Below are 16,581 nucleotides of genomic sequence, written 5' to 3'. Positions count from 1 at the left end.
AAAAGTTTCTAATCCAACAAAAAAAACCCCAGAAAACAAAGAAAAAGAAATTATAAAAGTAGTTTTTTTTAACTAATCCTCATTTGAAATTGTAGAACATTACAACATTGTAACACACGATTGTCCTTAAAATATATTCTTAAAAAGATATTATAAAATAAAAAAAATACAAGTTAAAGTAACTTAACTCTAACCTGGTAGGCCTGTACATGAATTTCATTTTCTTATTATCTTCATTATTAATTAAATAGATGAATAAAATCTATTATTTAGCATCCTATAGCTTTTAAAGATCTACATTGGCTAGAGGTATAGGTTGAGGGTTGAGATCTCAAAAAACATGTTTAACCCAACCGCTTTTTTGCGTCTGTCCCAAGTCAGGAGCCTCTGGCCTTTAGTTAGTCTTGTACCATTTTAATTTTAGTTTCTAGTGTATAATTCAGAGTTTAGTATGACATCCATTATCGCTGAGCTAGTATACATATTTGTGTATGGGCCAGCTGAAGGACGCCCCCCAGGTGCGGTAGTTTCTCGCTGTATTGAAGACCAATTGTTGGCCTTCAGCTGTTGTCTGCTCTACATGTATGGTCAGGTTGTTGTCTCTTTGACACATTCTCCATTTTCATTCTCAATTTTATTTAAAGATAGATAGTTAATTGATTGATGCTTATTGTCCAGTGACAAATATTTCTCACATGTTCAGGATGATTAGAGACAGTAGAAGGATGTGTACATTGTAAGATTAGGGAAGTAGATTCTGGAAAATTGGATATTTTAAAGGGCATATCGAAATTTAGTCTTAAATAAGTAAGAAAAAATAATAACTGACTATATTTGTATTTTACAGGTGAGAGGTGTGATTGGAGAGGATCTATTTTGTAATAAAGATTGTAAACTGTATCAGGTAAGTTTTACTGATTACATACACCTAATATAAGGGTGATAGCCTAATTGGGTGTATCTTCCAAGATATTATGGTTGTTGCAAAATTTAGCCTTACGTTAATTGGTAAAGCATGACAAATGCAGGATTTCAAATTACTGAAGAAAATTTTAATCTTTAATGTGGTAAAAACTAAAACCATTGTTTACACTATGTTTGATACAAGGATTTGTATCTATATACTATAAGCAAGTGTTACTTTACAAAGCCTTGTTTGATACAATGCCTTAATTCATTGGTGTAACTTACAAATTCAACAGGTTAACTTGTAAACTGTATACTACACAGCTGTCTGTGAAAAGGATACTCTTTTTATATCAAGCTTGGTAAAAGAGACTTAGATTTGTATCTGTAAAGAATTTTAACAAAATAAATTAACAGCATTCCAAATTGATGAACTTTTAATTAAAACAATGCACATTTTTTGACAAGCAAATTTTATTGCATCAATAAAAAAAAGGTCCTAGAACTTTTGATGTACAAATGTGGACATACTTTACTGAAAAAGCCTGTTACATCAATATTAATGGACCAATGGGAAAATACAATATAGTGTATATTTTCAAGGACTTCTTGCCTGCTTTCATATTGACTTTTTTTTAAAAGGGAGCCAAATTTGTTAGCATCCTGTATTAAGAAAAGCTCTAATGATTAAATTGTATGTACAAACAAATGTTGCAAAGTGGAAATAAGAACAAAACAAAAACAAAAAGATCTAATCAAAAGTCCTACCAAAGCTGGAAGTAATTGCCTTTTTAGAACTAAAAGTTCCATTATTGGGGACTGATTTATATGACATATATTATTTATATCAACAGTTGTAAAAAGTCTGGGATTCTTGAGTAAACAAATTGCAACGTCCTGTATCTCTCCTTCTAATTTTATTTGGCGGAAATAACTACTAAAGTCATTTTCCCGTTTTAGCAGTACCGTAGACAAACTTCCTGAGATTTCTGTACTTATTATGTACGAATGGACAGATTTACACATGATTTCGTAATAGCAGAAATTGATACCATAGAAAACAGTATTAACTGATGCAAAATCATATTTCCTTCTTCCTAAAAAACATCTACATTATCATCATCTTGAACACAAATCATTGATAGATTATGACAGATTATTTAAATTATTCAATTAAACAAATGACTTTTTATAGTTGTTTTTTTAGCTTCGATATAAATTGCGATGGAATGTAATCAAATCGAAAAAGAACTACGTAATCGGATGTAAATGTGGATGTTTATACATTATACAATTGAGTTTTAATTTGAAGCTCGTTGATTTTGACATTTCCCAGGGAGGCATTTTGGTTCTGAATGATTTGAAAACTTCTCTACTTCATTGAGTTTATAGCAAACCTTGAAACGATAATTTAATTGAAAGTCAAGATATTTGAAGTAACATTTGATTAGACAAGATAATTGTTACGGAATGATGAATGTTGATGTTGATTTTGGGATCATATTATTTTAAATTCTGACAGTTTTAACTGCTTTTTTCTTTCAAGATGTAAATTTTGAAAATTGTAAGATTTAACAATAAAAATTTGTGCTGTGATAATCTTAGTATACTACTCAAGATTTACTCCAGAGTTTTAGATTTACTCTAGAGTTTTAGATTTACTCCAGAGTTTTAGATTTACTCCAGAGTTTTAGATTTACTCTAGATCCAGAGTTTTAGATTTACTCCAGAATTTTAGATGAACAATTTTGATTTCAACAATGAACTTTGATAAGGTTATACCAAAAAAATTGTAATGAGGGTTTTCCTCCTTTACAAAGTAGGGCAGGTAGTGGCAAGTCAGCATGGTTTTTTTTTTAATTTGAATAAAAAAGTTATTTTGAAATGAGTGATTTTAGAGATTTAATGTAGATAAGATTTATCTTTTTTTTTTTAATACCAAAAATACCAAAAAATATATAAGGGTAGGCATTTAGGCAAGAACTTTTTATTATTATATTAATTTTGGCCTTGAACTTGGGATAGAAGAATATGTTGTATGATTGCCAATTAGACAAATACCAAACATACATGTAGGTCTCTGTATGATTTTTAACAGTGAGCAAGAGGGCCGGAGCAAGACTCTTACTTTATACTCTTTATTGTACTTTAAATTCAAATTAATTGAAATTTTATTGTTTATGGTTTTGTGGGAGGAAAAATGTTAAAAATGTCAAAAATGATAAATAAAATAAGTTGGTTATTTATGGGGATAATACATTTTAGAAATAGTGCATGTATCAACTGTTTACAAATAGAATTATGAATGGAATAATCTTTATCATGTTTATTTAAGTGATCAAATAATGTTCTTTGAATATCAATTAAATGATATTAACCACCAGAGTAAATGTTATAACTATACCTATAGATATTAAAGTATATTTATTTGGGACATATTATCTTGACTAGTAAATTAAATTAGATGATACATTTTTTTTTTATGAAGGCCACCAATGGGTCTTCAGTCTTTTGAAAGATTCAGTTTATGGTTACATTCTCCCCTATCCAAAATCTCATATTTTCCAGTGGCATTTCAGATTCCTCCTTTTCATCCTAATGTAGAAAACACCTATTTTCCATCAAGTATGAATTTCATGAAATATTTGCAACTAGTTGAAAAAACAGACAACTAGTGTCACTAAAATGAATCAGACTTTAAGGTGCCTTGGGTCTTTTTTCAGGTTTAAAGGGTTTGGATTTCATCTTTGAATTACAGAATTTTGTCAAAGACAGAATTCTTGACAAAAAAATTCTGTGATTAAAAAAAAAAAGTTAATTTTTTAAATGCCGAAATGTATGTCAGGTGTTCATAAATAAGAAAAAAGAATAAAAAAAAAGAGTTTGAGGTTACTAAGAATCATGAGAATACTAGATAGTTTAGTTTCTTGTTTTGTTAATCAACTGTACACACAAACACATGTTGAGTACTTTATAAGTACAAAGTCCTCATCTGGTACTGCTGAGAAGACAACAAAAATAAACAGATTTTAATTATTTTTACAAATACAAAATATGTTAATTATTCAGAAAGCAACTTGTTGATATTATTACAACTGACCAACCAGAAACACAAATATATCACTTGACTGAGAATTAAGAGAAGAATTTGATTGATAAGGTCAGAATATGATTGATAAAGTCAGAGGCTGAGTTATAAGGTCAAAGGTAATGGACAGTTAACACAGTAGGTAAATAAATACTTGACCAAACTGAGACATCACTTTGTGTGGCAGGAGTCTTTTATCTTGATTAAAGAACAAGATGTGTTGTTGACATTTAGTAGATTGATTGATGCTTAATGTACAGTGGCAAATATTTCATACATGATCTTTAGCAAAATTTTTAAATATGATAACAAACCAAATTTGTTATTTTGTTTTGTAAAAATAAATTTTTGGATATATATGAAAGTTAGATTCAAAAACGATTCTGTCATTGTCTGTCTAAATTTCCAAAAAAAAAAGGCAAAAAATATTTTCACATAATATTAATTGAAATAAAGATTTGTTAGTACTACATTTATTATTTATCAATATTACCAAGTCTTTAATTAATTACACCTGTTTTCATGAAAATTCATGGTTATTTTATAAACCCTCTCTTACATGTGGGGCTATAATGTTTTCACCTAGTCTGTCCATCTGTTAGTCTGTACCTTCATCAAACAACTATGTCCTATACTTTTTCTCAGGTATTACTAAATAGATGACCTTCATGTTAAGTCAACAGTGATAACTTGTAAGGTACAGGGACATTTGTGATCTGTCAGACTCCTACTTCCAGTTTTCTGATACTTGCGAATTTTCAATATGTTGAATAATATCTATATAAAAAATTAAGACTTTCATCAGAAACTTAAATAATAAGTACTTCTCAACAGAATAACTTCATATTTAGGCATGAGTTTATCTGACATGAGTTTATCTGACATTAGTTGTAATGTTTCACCACTATTTTAAACTGTCAGACATTTTTTTTCTGGTTTGTGATAATTTGAATATAAATAGGGATGACAAAGAACATATTATTGTTAGGGAAAAAGCAAAAACAGCAATTGTTTCTAAAACAAATGTTAAAAATTCAAACAACACAGATCTTACTAAATAACACTACCATTAAATATTGATGGGTAAAGTACACTTCAAAACCAGTGTTTGACCTTGCCACATGCTAATTTGACCTTTAAAACGCAGTTCCTTGAGAAATAGCAGGATTATTTGATTGATAATGGTCATTGAGATGATGGATGTGAAAACAGCAGGTACCTACATATGACACAAATATGTATGAGTGTCAGTTTGGTGGTTGGAAAGGGTGGGGGGGCTTGGTCTTCATTACTGCATTTATATTCGACTTTTATGGCTATATTAGTATAATTTTGTAACCAATATTCTTTATATTTTCACACCCAATTATTCTCTATTCTTTATACTTTAGAACTTTATTATTCTCTTTTCTGTGAATAGAAACTAGAACAATTGTACATGATTTTTTTTATTAAGAACCATATCTATACAAATAAGACAATCCTGTAATATTACTGTAATTTCCATGTAAAATAGATAATAATTTTAGATTCCATGATAGATTTTATAGATCTATTAATAAGCATCAGCAACAGTTATGAGATCAGAATCATGATATATTGATAACCATTTCATAAATAAATTTAAATTTCATTTTCTGTTTTTTTTCCTAAATTTCTGATGAATTATAAATTTTAAATATAATTTGCAAACAGTACACTAACACATCAATATATTATGTTTCAGATATATAAAAAACCCCAAACTTTTTTGTTTATTAGTTTTTATTATACATAATAAAAAAGATATTAGAATCTAATGACCAGGTATATATAAATATATATATATTAAGAACATTTTCTGATCAGTTCATCTTTCTGTCATAATCTGTTGAAGATATTGACAGAAATTAGCGATGATATCTTGTGTAGATTCCTGAAGACTTAGAATAGGTTCTCTGATGTTTGACATTTTGTCAGATGGTGCTTAAGAACTGGTATTGATCCTAAGCCAAGTACATTTATACTATGTTTTTAGACTTAAGGTCAAGCGTTAGATTTAGGTCTAAAAATTAGGTGGAGTTGAATAAGAATTTGAAGGTCATTGAACTTAACCTTCTAAATAAACTTATGAATAATTCAGTGACTTTATTTGCAAGCTATGCAAAATATCCTGAAGCTCATTCTGTTAATTTGTTACTAACCTTTTAAAATTTGGACAAATGTGTTGATTTCTACCAACTTTGTGATTGAATTGATGTAAAGCATGGTTTTATGCTCAAAGATATACAAATCAAGTCTTTGAAGTAATATTAAAATTCCACCTACTTTGTAGACATAAAGTGTAACCCTGACAGCCTAAGACATAGAACTTGACTTGAATCAATACTAAGATCTCAAGCACCATTATACAAAATGTCAAACATCTTAGAACAGGTTTAAGTCTTCAGGAATCTACACAAGTTATCATCATGTCTTGTCAATTTTATACAAAATAGTTGATAGTGACCATTTTCTTGCCACTCACGCTACTCCTAAATCTTAAGTATATGTGGGGGTAATTTTGATACATGATAAAGGTATCCTCTCAAAATATTAATTCTGGGCAAAAATAATTCCTCAGCAATGTTTGAATTAACAAATATTTTTTTCTTAAAACATCCTAGTCCTAACTTTTTCACTCATGGGTGCTTCATTGGCTAAGTGGTGTAAGAAGTGCACCAGGACTCACTATAGCCTGTTAATGTAGACTGGCTTATGGTTACTGCATTGATTCCAATCCGTGATTGTCAGTTTTCCTATTAAAGTGGTACCTAACACTAAAGGGGGATAACTCTGTAAAATCAGCTAAACGTTTTAATTATGTTGTGTTGTTAAGGGAATATTAAGCTTCTCAATTATCACAATAAGTGTTTGTCAAACTGCCATATAACCAGTGTAATTTTTCTGATAAAACGGTTGGTTCAATTTTTCGAAATTTTTATATTTTTGTAAAAGGGTCAAAGTAAATACTTTGTCAAAATTTTAAGAAAAGTAAATCAGCCAAATTTAATTTTAGTTAAAGTGTTGGGTACCACCTTAAAGGTCAGTGGCTCTCTTCAGGTAATCCAACTTCTCCCATGAAATAAAAAAAATCTGGATGCCATGATAAAGCAAAGAGTGCTGAAACAAAACAATCGATTAGGCCAAATAAAATAGTATGTGTGGTTCCAGTTACATCTGACAAAAAGTTAGGGTAGGTAGGGATTTTTTAAAATTTTTAAATATGTTTTTTTTACATTGAGTCTATGGGAGCATCATTCTGACTTTAACAGTGCTTAATGAAAAATGACGATAAAATCTTTAGGGTAGGCTAATTTCAAGACAAAAAAGTAGGGGAGGTAGGGTCACTGGAACCACACATATATTTTTATTTGGCCTTAACATTTTACCCACATACAGAATTATTGGTATCTATCACTATATAGATATGTACAATCAACTATTCTATAACCCTTTCAGTTTCTGTAAATAATGCTGATGCTAACGAGTGCTTATCTTAAGATCTATATACAGAAACAAAGAGACAAGTATTACCAGATTAACAAACATATCCCAGATCTTATCTGTTGTTTTCAACATCAAAGACATAAAAACGCTGTAGGAAAGATTGTGTAATTGTTTATATTGGTGCTTTGATGTATTTATGATATTGACTAACTGTAATCAAACTGAACTGAGATGACTTTAAACATGTTTGTTTATTAGTGATTATTGATTAATCTTGTCACTTTCATTGAATCGATTACTTTGATTACTAGATTTACATGTGATTATACAGATGCGACAATACCTTTAATCATTGATTAAGTAAGGGATGAATTTGTACAACAAATATATTCTTAGAGGATAACTAGATCCTGGCAACCTTGATCTTATGTACAGTGAAACATTGATTTCAATAAGCATGAATGAAATAGAAATTAAGTCAAACCTTCTATAAAGGTTACTTCTATATAGGTCACCCTCTGATTATCCCTCTGTAATAATACCTTGGCATATTGAACTTCAATTCAAAGGTCACCTCCCTAATATAGGGTCAGTTTTTATCTGGTACCAAGAGTAACCTTTATATACAATTTTGGCTGTTGGTTTGTGAGAAACAAAATTAGATAAACATAAACAGAACAGTGAAACCTTATAATCAAGGTAATCTTTGTTGTTGAGTTCCGATAACAATTCTTTATGCTTTTGGTTTTCTTTTTAAAGTGATATATTTTCCATATGTCAAGTGTAGTTTTATAATTCCTAATTGTATATTTTCCTTTTCTTACAGTGTAACTCAGGATGTGATAGTTATACAACTGCTGTAAATTCCAGCTGTCAGGCAGTTTGTAGAAAGGTAAGAGATCATTTGCATGTTAAATTAAAAGCACATAAAATAAAGAATGAAAAGTACAAAATATTCTGTTGCCAATTAATTCATTTCATAATTAGAATTTGCCAGTTGGTAATAGTCTTTTAAGTTACAACCACTTCAAAGTCATTCTTGTACTTTTATGTATGTGTTATTATATTTTAAAGAATGCAACAAAGAACTTGAAAAAGATGCATCTAAGTGAAAAGTGACATACAAAATGCATCTTTTAATTTTTTTTATGCATTTTAAAAGAGAAAAAACAATGTTAAATATTTTTGTAAAGGAGTAAACAATATTTTAGTGTTAGAGCACTTTGATTTTGAGAAAGAATATTAAATTTGAAAAAAGATGAGCATGTTATTTTGTATGGCTAATGGTAAAATAAGTATTCAAACACACCTTTAATTTTGTTTCATGCTTTGATTCCAAATGTGCAATGAATTACTGAATGTTACAATCTATAAACATGAGATACATTATATGATATGAACATGTTAAAAGTATTGTTCATTTGCCTCATAAAGAAGATATATATAATGGTAATAATACTAATGTTTATGGGGGTAGTATGCACTTTTTCAGAAAGACTAATGAGTGTTTATTCTTTGCACTCCCTTTCTATCTCACATTTTTCAATGTTCTAGTTTGACAAGTCCTTTTTGTATCTTTATCTTCCTTTCTCTCTTTTCTGTCTTAAGCCTGATTTTTAAATTACAATTCCATATTTTTATTTCAATGTTCTCTGTGGAGCAATATTTTTTTTCTTTTTTTTTTAGAAGATTGATTCCTTATTTGCACTGAAATGTGTTTTAATTAGCATATCTTTATATTTTTTTAAACCTTAACTTCATTTACCTATATACAAAATGTACTTATCTATGTTGAGGGATGAATACAATCAGGAATTACAATATAATTAACAAGTCTTGGGACCATCTCATCTTCAACAGTTTAAATGGATTGCCTTATTTTTGAAATTATAGTTCCTTTTAATCATTTTTAACTTTTCCCTACTGAGCAATTTTGAATTATTTACATTTTGTGATCATAAGATCAATCCATATTTTGTACTAAAGGAATTTTATAGGCTTCTATGATTGATTGCTTCTTTCATTTCATTTTTCTTCAGATATTCAGAAATGCATTAATACCCATATTCATGATTGATAAAACCACAAATTACTGTTGAACTAATGCACCTAGGCCCTTCGTTGTCCTTTTTATATATGATTGTCTCAATTTTAAATTAAAAATCTATATATTTTTTTTCTTTTAGTAGACAACATAGTGTATCCTCTAATCTGTCCTAAAATAACATTTTTGATTGATGTTTTTTTCATTAAATTCTTCTTCAGATGTGTAAATCTGCATTTACGAAACTATATTATTAAAACCACAAATATCAGTTGAATGTAATGAACTTATGTCCCTTGGTCATGTTGGTGTCCTTTTCAAATGATGGTCTCCTCTTTAATTACAAATCTGTATATGTTTAAATTTTTGTATAACAAAGTTATCCCCTAATCTGTCCTACAAAAAAAATTATAGTTGCTTGTTTTTTTAATCCCCACTTACGATAGTAGAGGGGCATTATGTTTTCTGGTCTGTGGTTCCGTTCGCTTTCGTCTGTTCGTTCGTCCGTTCGTTCGTTCGTCCGCAGGTTAAAGTTTTTGGTCAAGGTAGTTTTTGATGAAGCTGAAGTCCAATTAACTTGAAACTTAGTACACTTGTTGCTTATGATATGATCTTTCTAATTTTAAAGCCAAATTAGACTTTTGACCCCAATTTGACGGTCAATTAACTGAACATAGAAAATGAAAGTGGGAGTTTCAGGTTAAAGATTTTGGTCAAGGTAGTTTTTGATGAAGCTGAAGTCCAAACAACTTGACACTTAGTACACTTGATGCTTATGATATGACCATTTTAATTTTAAAGCCAAATTAGACTTTTGACCCAATTTCACCGTCCATGGAACATGGAAAATTATAGTGCCAGTGGGGCATCCGTGTACTTTGGACACATTCTTGTTTTAATGTAATTTCCATCAGTCGTATATATAATATATATGTATATTTTTATATGTTAAGGGATTAATAAAACCAATGATTAAAATTAAACTAATCTACTAAGGGACAGTGGTGTCAAGGTTATTTACAAAGGTCTGCTCTATTTGTTTCATTGTATTATAACTTTTTTTTATAGATTTCCCCAGACAATGGTATTTTATATTTTGAAATTCTTTTATCAAATGACAAAAAAAAATACCTTTAAATAGTGGCTATTACTTTCACGTCATTTGGTCCCTGGTGGAGAGTTGTCTCATTGGCAATCATACCACATCTTCATATTTTCATAGTAAAAATGTAAATTATTAATCATGAAAATTTGGTTTATTTCAGCTATTAAGTAGAAATTGTTTTCTAATGGAGATGTATTTATGAAGTTTGAAGAGTTTAATACAATTTATACATTTAGAAAATTTTAGTTTTTGAACAATTTGTTGAAACATGATTCATTATAAATATTGTTAATTACAACTTCATTTTCAGTTTGACGTTATTGAACTCCTTGTCGAATTAAATCTCTAACGAGAGGAATTAATTCTTAGGTTTGGTTTTAAATTGGTTATCATTACAGTTAATGGAAAATTATATAATCACTTCCGAGGAAGATAAATACTGCTGACATTGCTATTTTTCTTTATTTTTCAATTAAAAGCTGGTTTTAATGGTTAATGCATTACCAATATTTGTAGCTTCATAAAGGGTTGAGGCCCCTGCCACCCCTAATTCATCTGCAGCAAGTTTATATAAAAAAAGAAGATGTGGTATGATTGCCTTTGTCAGAGGCAACTATTCATCAAAATCTGATGGTGTGGATGTTATAAAAAAGAAGATGTGGTATGATTGCCAAGAGACAACTATCCACAAAAGACCAAAATGACACAGACATTAACAACTATAGGTCACCGTACGGCCTTCAACAATGAGCAAAGCCCATACCGCATAGTCAGCTATAAAAGGCCCTGATAAGACAATGTAAAACAATTCAAACGAGAAAACTAATGGCCTTATGTATGTAAAAAATTTAGCAAATGAGCGATACAGCCTTCATCTGAATGAGCAAAATCCTAAACTACAATTAGTTACAAGTCAATTTACTGACAGCAACCAACTACACCATTCAATTGCAGGGGACTTTGCTCATTGTTGAAGGCCATACAGTTGTTAACATCTGTGTTATTTGGTCTCTTGTGGAGATTTGTATCATTCCCAATCAAACCACATCTTCTTTGTTATATTTTGACTTGGGACTGGCACATAAGGAATGATGGATATTTGTTTGTGCTAATGCTTCAAAGGGTCCCCCTAACCTGGGACAGTGGTGTAACAACTTTTAATAAGAACAACTTTAAAGACCAGTTGGAATTGCCTTGATTTATCAGACTGAAACAAATCACATCTAAAATATAAGACAATAGACACAATAGATATTTATCTTAGAGTACTCAGAATAACTAACAGTTAATTTATTCATTTTGAAAGGATATAACCAGTACTAAGAATATAACTTTTGTATGATATGTCCCTCCTTGGTCCTATCCTTGGCTGGATTGTTGCCATACAGAATAGTTATTACTTGGATATATCTGTTAACTCAAGAGAATCATTTTCATTATTAATTTCACAATTAATGGAGAATTGTGTTTTCATGCGCGTAGCTACGTTTACGTCAAAATGCCCGGGCGTACACTTGAATTTGGTAAAAAAAAAATATTTTCATATAAATAAAAATAAAAGAATTGGTTAACAGTACATCAACCTTCTAATTCTTTCTTCAATGGCTTGTAATTGCGAATAAAATTGACGAAGATTAGTTTCATATTATTTCTGTCAAATTAATTCTTAAACGCGAATTCTATACTCTTTCTCCTTGATTTTTTAAAGCAATTCATTATGAGGTAAGATTCGATATGTGGTTTTCAGTTTTTGTCGAGCCATTGACATTTATGTCGCGAAAGCGAGCTACAATGTATTTTGATCGTAAATTTCGTCGGCAGTGCCAATGTTATAACTATGTACATGCAGGTTCATTACGTTGTTTTAGTTTTAAGATATAAATAACTTTGTCAAACATTTGTGAAATTTTATGGTAGCTGGACAAAAACTGTTTATGCTCAAACGAGTATCCAGAGCAAATGACGAAATTATATATGATGAGTTTTCCCGTATTTTATATTTTTTAATTATTTTTTTTGCATTTACAGTCTATTGTTAAATTTATTACATATCAATGACTTTGTTAAACCTTCGTCGAATTCACTTAAACTTCCTTGACGTGTTTTTTTTTTCATGGTTAATTTCAGAAACCATTTTTTTTCGTTCCTTTTTTAGTTTTTGCGCGATTTAAGTCAGACGATATGGTCACCGTTTAGTAACATATTGCAAGCTTTCAAATACTTGTAAGATCTGGTTACGTTGCAACATCAGATCGACAAATGCAGAAGCCATCGCTCTGCTAGGTTCAATTTCAGATGCAAACATTATACAAAAGAAGTCGAGAACACTTTTCTGAGATTGATCCATCTTGTTTTCATAAAGTAAAATAATCCTAAATGAAAGACCACGCATACTGCTTCGGTAAATGAATAGGCTGACGTCACCACAATGGATTAACCACGGCTCCCTTTAATCATAGTTTAAGTAGTATATATTTGTTTAGGGGCCAGCTGAAGGACGCCTCCAGGTGCGGGAATTTCTCGCTACATTGAAGACCTGTTGGTGACCTTCTGCTGTTGTTTTTTTCTATGGTCGGGTTGTTGTCTCTTTGGCACATTCCCCATTTCCATTCTCAATTTTAAGGTAACTGGTTTTGACGTTTGCTCGAAATTAAACCAATGATCGTCATTAGATTCATTCTAAATAGATTTTAAACACAAAAATAGATTAAACATAAAAAATAAATTATATTGAATCTAAAAAATGTTGTTATTGATGAGTTTTGACAGGAATTTTATGACATTCTCTATTACTCTAAAACTTTCGGAGGCTTGTCCCTGCTAATCAACTTCCAGCATTTTTTTTGGGCCTAGAACCGCTTGGGCATTCAGACCCCTTACCGAGGTTCGGGCGTACACGTAAAAATGACCTAGCTACGCCACTGGTTTTATGTACAAATGATAGTTTCTTTACAATGTACAGAAGGTTCCCCCTGTTGCCAAATTATTTGGTATATGTTCAGTAAGTTGCAATGATCCAACTATTTCTAGATACATTTTCAGCTTATTTAAAGATTAACGAAGCAATAAAGTAGTCAACTCTTACATGTAACAGAGTAATTAAGGTTCATAAAGGGTCACTATAAATGGCCCTATAATTCTGTGAAATTTAAATAGGTAATAATAGTAAACGTTGGCACTCATTACCACATTTTCTATATCTATCTGTTGAAAAATGTGTTAAAGAGGGAGTAAAGATACCAGAGGGACAGTCAAACTCATAATCTAAAATAAACTGACAAGGCATGGCTAAAAATGAAAAAGACAAACAGACAAACAATAACACACATGACACAACATAGAAAACTAAAGAATAAGCAACACGAACCCCACCAAAAACCAGGGGTGATCTCAGGTGTTCTGGAATGGTAAGCAGATCGTACTCCACACCCGTCATGTTGCTCATGTTATAACACAATTATCAGACAAATTCTGATACATTTTTTTGAAAAATAATGATTCCAGAATTGTTTTGAACAATTTACAGAAAATGTTCCATTTATGACATTTCATTGTTTTTATGATGTAATTTGGTACTGGGCAGGTCGAGGTGGATTTGTGGCAGCAGTTGTCATGGTATTGCAGTTCTTCTTAATAAGGCAAAAAGTTACAGCATTATTTCATATCTAAAAAAATTTAGATCTCTGCTTATAACATTCTGTTCTACTTTCTTTTTTAAAGACCTTTTTGGATCCTCTGGTTTTGTTGTATTGAAACACACCTTCAGAATTTGGAGGCAGAAATTTCATTGGCCAACGTTAAAATTGCCATAACAGAAAATAAAACTGAGTGTTGTCAAATCCTTTTAAGCTAAAGGGATACTTAGGATCTGTATTGAAGCAGATTGCATTATTTTTTAGGTCCAAATCCCAATTTTCACAAAAATACCTGAATATTGATGAAGTATATTTTATATTAACAGGATGGGACCAGTTCTGCTAGAAGTTTACAACAGACAGAGGTAAGAAAATTATTTAAAAAGTGGGAGGAGTTAAATAATCTAAAACTGGTTAGACCAATCATATGTCCGGAATCTTGTCTGTGGCTGTCTTTTGTTATAGTTTAAGCTTTTTGACCTTTATGGACTGATTGTGATTGACATCTTGTTGGCATGTACTAATTGTGCATGTACATGTCCAACTAGGATCTACATCTTTCCAAAGCACATGATCCCACTCCCTAGTGGAGCACCACTTTAGCTCAGGCAATAGAGCGGTTGTTTACTATGCCAGTGGTCCAGGATCCTGGCTGGTACAGTAGTTGATTTTTTTAAAGGCATATCATGCTCTTTGGTTACACTCAGTGAAATACTTTATGCAATAATGATCATAAGTATTTCACCAATCACCAAACAGATGGCAGAAATAATTATTTAGACGACTTTAGACCAAAACAGGTTCAATTAATAGACATTAATGAATTTGAAAAATATTGCACCTCAGAATTTCATTTTAAAATATTTTAATTATTAATAAGAATTTTTTCAATCTGTTTGGCTCTAAATATTTCTTTTTTATGTTCCCATCTCTGCACATTTTTTTTTTGCCAAAAAACTAATTAATGAATAAGAAATATTAAAAAATGTTCCTTAGACCTAAACCCTGCCTTAAATTTGAATATATCCATTTTTTCAAAAATTGTCTCCCTTTTATACTCTAGCCCCGGTCTTTAAATGAAGTACAGAATTTGTACTGATATTTGTTGGTAATTACTCTAATGTAAATGAGACTTAAATAGATGATGCTAGTTTGTTATCATTAACGAGGAGACATTTATCTTTATTTCTAATAGACAGTTCTTTAGGTAATGTTTTTAAGCAACACTTAGGTGTTGGAAATAAGTTTCAAAAATAACAAGATCAACAAATGGAATAAAGCACCTTTGAGACTATGAATATGGAAAAAAACAGTTTGAGAATTAAAATTAAAATTTGTTTAATATCAAATTTATATCCATTGTGTCTACGTTCTATGAAAAGGGGGTAATTTATTTTGTATTGTCAATGAAGGGAAAAATATTTTTAATGAAGCTTCATTGAGGGATCAAAACAATTTCAAAGATGCATGTTTAAAATGACTTAGTCTGCCCTCCCAGAAAAAAAAAAAATACATAAGTTTTATTATTATCATTAGAAGTAAAAACATCAGCTGATAATGCAATCATTAGCCATTCATTTTTCAAGTAAAACAGATCGAGTCATTAATAAAAAAATATTAAAATTTGCAGCTTTGGATTCAGATTCAGATTCAATAGTTTATTAAAGTCTCACCACATACAACATGATTAAAACAAGATACAATTATAAAATTAATTATAGTACAGTAAACATAGTTAAAACAATTAAATACATGTATGTGACATTCTTAAAAGAATTATGAGAGACTATTAAAATACAAATAATACTTATTCATTTTATAAAATACTACAAATACAGTAGTTAATGATATAAAATACTGTTTCTCCTTGTTAAAATTTTATTGCAGGTTTTGCCAACAATATTACAATTATTGGTATTTTTAAACATATATATAAATTTTTCTTCATCAGACAAGTTTAAAAACATATCATTATGACACAATATATCAATAAAAAGAGCATGTCTCATACAAGGGACAATTTAAAAGCAAATGTTTTTCATCCTCTAAAATATTGCAGTTAAAACAGACTCTTTCGTCTAGATTTTTCTTTCATATCGACCAGTTTCAATTTTTAATGGTGCTACACCACATCTAAACTTTGAAAAAGCACTATGATGGCACTGTGTCATTTTCACAGTGGCCAGTACCTAACACTTTAACACCATTGTCAACTTATAATATTAAGTTATATGACCTTTTGATGTCTGATTGGTAATTACAGAAAATGAGTTGGTCAATTGAACATAATTTAGGTTGACCTGTAGCTCTAAAGCCATAGTTATTGTTCAGTAAT

The 16,581-nt window shown here is 30.2% G+C and overlaps 1 protein-coding gene across 1 annotated transcript in view; it reads left to right on the top strand.

Annotated features, from left to right (window-relative positions):
* Positions 1-849: 849 nt before the first annotated feature.
* Positions 850-16,581, top strand: part of LOC139491869 (proto-oncogene tyrosine-protein kinase ROS-like) — a 108,089-nt gene continuing 92,357 nt past the window's right edge. Inside the window, exons 1-3 of the mRNA XM_071279783.1 lie at positions 850-904; positions 8,289-8,354; positions 14,573-14,611. The gene's annotated coding sequence lies outside the window, so the exon portion shown is untranslated. The remainder of the gene's footprint in view (positions 905-8,288; positions 8,355-14,572; positions 14,612-16,581) is intronic.

This window comes from Mytilus edulis, chromosome 10, assembly GCF_963676685.1.
Source record: "Mytilus edulis chromosome 10, xbMytEdul2.2, whole genome shotgun sequence".
NCBI classification, from domain to species: Eukaryota; Metazoa; Mollusca; class Bivalvia; order Mytilida; family Mytilidae; genus Mytilus; species Mytilus edulis.
Note: the sequence above shows the minus strand (reverse complement) of the source record. Positions and strands in the feature narration are given on the sequence as shown.